Here is a 7,052-nt window from a genome sequence, read left to right as displayed (position 1 = left end):
AGAAGTCCATAGTGTGATTCTCAAAATTACAACATTTTTTGGCTATATGTTGAAACGAGCTATTAAGCGAAACAGAGAAAGCGCCGCTTTATGCAAAAATTTAAGTAAAAAAACTCCACACAAACTGCTAAAAAAATCACGGGGACTGCTCAGTCATTAATAAGCGTTTCGTAAACTGTAAGTATTTAACTTGAAGCATCAAAGTATTTATCTTAAATTTGCAAAGTATTAAACTCTATGCAATAATCTCTATTTATGAAAGAATAAATCAATCCATCAATTGTCCCTGCACAATTTTTTTTTTTTTGAATCGTTCCCGCACAACTGGGGACCATTAAATAAATAATCCCCTCATAAATATTTGTCAGTTATTCCCGCACAAAATTTTCTCTTTTTTGAATTGTCCCCGCACAACTGGGGACCATTAAATAAACAATCCCCTCACCCAATGATAAATACTTCTCAAACATAATGATAAATATTTTATGTTACATGGATAAATACTTTATGCTACATGGATAAATACTTCTCAGACATAATTGCAACTTTTAGTAAAACATCAATGATAAATACTTCTCAAGCATAATGATAAATATTTTATGTAACATGAATAAATACTTTATGTTACATGGATAAATACTTCTTAGACATAATTGTAATTTTCTTATGTATAAATATTTTCTTATAATTTTGGACAAAAATTTTAACTGAGAATTTTTATTCTCTATTATGCATGCATGCATGCATGCACATTATAATTTTCTTATGTATGTATGCACATATATGTTGATCAATGGATTCTTATTGGAGATGCAATATGTTGAAGACCTTTAACCAAGAGACAGCATGTCATGGATTACATGGGAGCTCCCTTTTTTATATGTTGGATCTAATACGTCTTAGTTTGTATGAAATTCTGATCCAAACTATATCATAACCAAGCGTTTTGGCAACATGAGCCCATGGTTACTAAGTGGTAAGTATATAACTTTTATACAAACATTGTATTGGATCCTGAGGAGTATATGTTATGTTTTATCACATGGGATTGCATGTACAAAAGGTTATGTATATATATATATGTTGCACGAATTGTAATTTGTTAGTATTTTCTATGGTTTTATATTAATTCATTTACAATAATCGACCCAACGGAATTTTAATGTATATTTTCATATAAATAATTTAAACTGTATAACGTTATTTTTTTTAATAATTGGTTGTTGTAAATTTTTATCAACTTTAAATTGTAATTTTCAGTAAAATATATGTATGTAAAAAACAACAATAAATATTTCTCAAAAGCAATGATAAATACTTTATGTTACATGGATAAATACTTCTTAGATATAATTGCAATTTTCAATAAAACATATGTACGTCAAAGACAATGATAAATATGTCTCAGATATAATGATAAATACTTATCAGAACAATGATAAATACTTTCTTGAACTTTGTTCTTGAACTTGTCAATAAGTAATGTTTAATCAAATCAAAGTATTATCATATTAGGGATAATGATAAATACTTCTGAGACATAATGATAAATACTTGTCAGAACAATGGTAAATATTTTTTCTTGAACATCAATAAACAGATAAATAATTGTTAGCGGGGATTGTTATTAAAGGACAGTATAATTAATGCGGGGATTGTTATTAGAGGACATTATAATTAATGCGGGAATAAATGAAAATTTTTAGCGAAATTAATGGGAGGTAAAAGGCAGTTAAGGAAGTTAATTTGGAGAGAGAGAGTTGATAAATGGAGGGACAGAGGTGAGGGGAATGATATAATTATTCTATGCAAAAATCCTAGCGAAAATAAATTTTGCCGTTTTGAGAGTCGGAAGAAATTTTCACCGCCCGCCCTCTTCATCGCCCCCTCCCACCACATCCATTTACTGAGCAGACAAGACTTTTATCTTTTCACCACTTTGCCTCTGATGAACTGTTGCTTCCACTTCGGATCTGATTGACGTTCTTCATCACTTCGTCTCTATTTGATTGGCGCTTCCGTCTGGGATCTGGTCGCCAACCACCATCACCTCGTCTCCGTCAAGCCGGCATTTCCACCTAGGATCTGGTCGTAGCTCGTTCACTCTGCCTCGTTGCATCGCTCCTCCTCGTCTCGATTAAATGGGTTCAGATGGGAGTGTTGTTGATTTGCCCCCACCTTACTAGTAGTATCTAGATTAAATAAGGTATGTTTATCACTTTATTGTTAATGATGATGATGCGTTGACAATGATGATGATCATTTTCTCTCTTCTTCTTCTTCTTCTCTTTTCCTATTTCCTTTTTCTGTGTTTTTTCTTTTAAATAACTCAGGCACAGACCTCATATGAGCACAAAGGCTCGTCTGGATACCCCTGCATAGCTTTGATTACAACGGCACTGTTTTGTGCTAACGACGAGAAATTATGCAGACTAACAACCTACCAATCCGAGCATGAGCATATAAAATCTTGCAGGCTCACTATCTACTAATCTGAGCGCAGTAACATTTGGTTATGTTTTTTTTTTTTTCTTGTCTACTTTCGTAAAGGGATTTCAATTGTAATAGTGCAAGTATTAGTACAAATGTTATATGTACTAATACAAAACAATGTACAATTGGTTTTATCCTGATTAATGAAATATCGCCTGTGGACTTTTAATCAAAAAAATAAAAAAAAACGAGCTATTCAATATATTTAACTAAGCAGTGACCTCGATGTCAAACCTTGTCTCTCTTCCAATAGAAATTTATTTCTAGTCGATTAATTGCTATGTACAAAACCGTCTTGAAAAGTATAACTAAAGACAGCATAAATTGAATGATCTCATATATAATGAAAGAACCAACTTTGAATTTTTTTTTTAAGTGGTTTTAAGAAACTATAACAATATAATACATCAGAAAACAAACTTTTAATCTAGTAGCAAAGATATGTTTTATGATTATGATGTGAGATGTCATAAATTTGACATTCAGATGGAGGAAATGCTACTTGCATTAACAAGAGTTCGAAAAGAGTGTTGGATGTCTTGATCTCAATTAACCCTCTCATTAAAAAAATATTATAATACACCAATTGCAAAGTTTTAGCGTAGAGCGGAGATATATTTGATGAGCATCGGATTAAATTCGTTCTGATATCCGGATGATATGTTCGATATACGTTAAAACTCGTGCGAAAAATAAAAATATATGTTGTATCATGAGTTGCATGTCCGCTTAGATTCACATAATGGTTTTAATTTAAAATTTCATTTGAATCGTAACATGGATCAAACAATTCATTTCGGACATCCAACCGAATTTAATACGATGTTGTAGACAATTCAAATAGAAAATGAGAGGCATTTAATGAATTACTGAATAATGTCCTCGTAAGGATAAAACAAGATTCATGACTGACATTAACTTAATAAATTAATTGCATGGAATAAACTTGACACATAATCTCTCATATTAAAAGCTTGGTCGTTGATCAGTTGCCAATAATAAATGGGAATCTCCCTAGTTCACTAGACACCACAATTCACAAACAATGATGTAGAAAATATTGGAATATAATTTTTGAGGAAAAATCTTGGAATATAATTAAATGATATATGCGGGAAAATTGGAACCAGATGCGTGCCCATCTCATGTCTCGCTTTATATTTGCATGTTCATCCGACAAACCAGACAACTTCTCTATGCCTATATATGCTTGTCCCATTAATTCTTGTATTATCATTGCCTATAACAGGTGGCATTCAGCATTCTCTTGTTAGTCAAGATTCTAGCATGGTATATGTCAACAGAAAAGGAGCATGGCCATGGCCAATTAATTGGCCATGATGTTTTAAATATAAGCAGCTGATACCAGAACTTGTGACAGATAGAGTTGTGTCCACCTGGTTGTCATACTTTTTTCTTTAAAAGAAATTCGAGTTTATAACTAATTTAGGCTATAACCGGAGAAGGAAACAAGTGACATGCTGTGATGTGACGAACACATCGTGATTTGGTCAAGTGATGTGATTAATTTTTTTTTTCACGTGATGTTATGTAACGTGACCAAAACAGTAACAGACATTCACGTTATGCAAATAGTCACATCACTGCGTGACGTGACATGATGTGACAAAAATTAGTTATGTCAAACTTTTATATATATATATTTTAATTTAAATGGTTGAAAATTCAGAAAAAAAAAATATATTAAAAAATGTGAAAAATTGTAAAATACATAAATAATGTTACAATTTTTTTTTTGGAAAGACCGTTGGACTTCTGATATTACTGAACCTATAATAACAAAGAACTCTGGATACTCTATGTTTCTACCGTGACGTGATGTAACATAACCACGTAACTTGACGTGGCTTGACTGGTTCGCGCGACGTGACATGTAATTTCCACTCAATATTTGGTAATGTCATGCGATACGCGAATCACGTTACGTAATCGACACACGTGACATGATGTGACGTGACGTGATGTTCCGTAACATGACTAATCACGACGTGACAAATTTCCTTCTCTAACTATAGCCAAGGGCCGATTCAGAATTTCAATCAGGGGTAGACACAAAATGCACACATTTTTTTTTTAATTTCAATGTTTGACCTTTTTACATAAAAAATAATAGTCTATACAAATTTGGCATGAAAAAATTATACAATTATTTATTTTTAGTTTTAAAAACATAATGTATTTATGTTGAAATTTATTTGTAAAATCAAGAGTTTGAAACAAGTTTTATATTTGTACTTGAAAAAATAGAAAACAAATAGATAAAAAAATAATTTGTCACAAATTATGTTAAGACAAATTATTGCACTAAAAAATAAGTTTATTCTCTCAGGTAATGTCATGTGGTTGTTTCCTTATACTGATTGATTGGCTCGGATTTTTCGAAAAAAAAATATGTTCTGTGTCAATTGAATTGCCCAATATAGACACATGAGTCGTGTTTTTTTTGTTTTATATATGCCTCCATGTATGGTTCTGTATTATTTTTTCCTTTCCGAGATCTTTGCAAGAAGTTGGGGTTTCGATGCTTCAGGGGAATATGATGCAGCTTCAAATTAAGAAGCTCAATACTGCAGACACGCACTACAATTGATCCATCTGTGTTTTATGTTTTATTTACACTTATGTGCATGGGGTTTTAATATGTTCCAGCTGTAAAAATTATGTTATGTTTTTAATAAAATTTGGTCCACGGCCTTTGCTGCCAAAAAAATTGTCCAATATAAACATTAAATAAAAATGACCCACTATAAATCAAAAGTTGCCCTATTCAATTGAATTGTAAAATGTTGGTCCCACCTGTCACATTCTTCTCCTTCTTTTTGACTTCTTTCTTTCTATAGACCGAACAGTTTTTTTTCTTTCTTTTTCCCCGATTTTTCCCATTTTTCTCTGATTTTACCCTCAATCAAGGCACGAATCTTTGTTGGACAGTGTTTTCTTCTTTTCTGTTGAACCTGAGATAGGCACAAACATTGTACAGAGATAGACACTAACATATGATATTAGTGGACTTCCAAAAAAATTTATAATTCAGGGTAGGCACTTGTCTACCCTGGAACTCTTTGGATCCACCCCTGGCTATAGCTCTCGATTTCTTTAGAAACCATGTCTCCTCTGAGGCTCTGACAGAATTGGAATTATTGGAAGATGCAACTTTATGGAGATCAAATTCGCTTTTAACAATATAAGAGAAAAGAGGAAAGATAGTAGCAACAACCCCCAAGCATTATCCATCTCAAGTTCTCAACATAAAGAAAGATTATCGAAAGAATAGAATATTTGATTAAATTGGAATTTCCAAGGCCTTTCCTAAATAGTCTTAAGAATTTCCAAAGCATTTTTTAGCCTTTAGAGATAATATTCTTGGAACTAATTTGTGCTTTGAGCACGTGATTTTGTATTCTCTCGGTCTATTCCTAATACAAAAAGGAGGATCCGTATCCTCACAGGTACCTGACTCAACACAATTCAAACGGACGGTCCAGATTTAATTTCAGCCGGTGTCTACTCGGGATGACGTCGGAGGCAGTATTATTCGTGCTAAGTTAAAAATTCTAATTTCAAGCCTTCCTATTCAATTGTACTAAGTTAGGTAACCTGGAATCCGTATCACCCCAGGTACCTGAGGTGCAAATAGTGAATCTGGACCATTCATTTCACTTGGCACGAATCTCAAAGAAAACTCCTACAACCTCAACAGCTACCGGATTGGCCTGGATGGAATTAATACGAGCTGTCCATTTATATTGATTGCATCTCAGGTACTTGGGAGGCTGGGAGGACACGGACTCGGTAACCTGAGAGTAGTGTTCAGCGTACCCTCCTTAGAGCTCCTTAAGGGACTAAGGAGTCTTAAGTTTGTCAAACACTTACTCCTTTGCAAAGTTTAAAATCACTTTCTTAAGCCTCCTTTGCCCACTTTCTTAAGCTTGCTTCAATTTTTAAGCTACCATTGTACATGGCTTAAGGCATTAAGCCTCCTTAAGAAAGCTAAAAACTCACTTTCTTAAATTTATCTTGCCAAACACCTCTTTCTTAATAGAGCTTAAAATTTAAGCCTAACTAACTTACCGAACACCCTCGAGGGGATGTGAATTCGAAAAAGGAGATCTAAACTGCAAAAAAATAAAGAATTTCTTCTTATCATGGTAACATCCGGTGTCTCATAAGCCCGGATAAAAAGGCCCATAAAAGCCCATATTAAGCATGGTGCAGGTATCATCTTAGATTTGTATCTTAATATCTTGAATAATTTAAGAAAATTTGGCCCAAAATATGAAACTGTATTCTTATTAGCAAGGCCTGTTTATCGACCTAATTACAAGTTTCTTGATTTCGGCTCATTTGGAAGTTGGTGTTTCAAACCAATTATCCTAAATTTAATTCTTAAAATGAAATTATATTCGTTGACAAAATCAGAAAGAAAGTGAGATTTGTATCCCTTCTCAAATCAAGTGTCATGAATCATGATGGAGGTACAATTAAGTACTTGAAAGAGACATCAGTAGAGAAAGTGATGTGTATTGGAACTTGGAAGT

The sequence above is a fragment of the Carex rostrata genome, chromosome 4 (assembly GCF_964058835.1).
Source record: "Carex rostrata chromosome 4, lpCarRost1.2, whole genome shotgun sequence".
NCBI lineage: Eukaryota > Viridiplantae > Streptophyta > Magnoliopsida > Poales > Cyperaceae > Carex > Carex rostrata.
Note: the sequence above shows the minus strand (reverse complement) of the source record.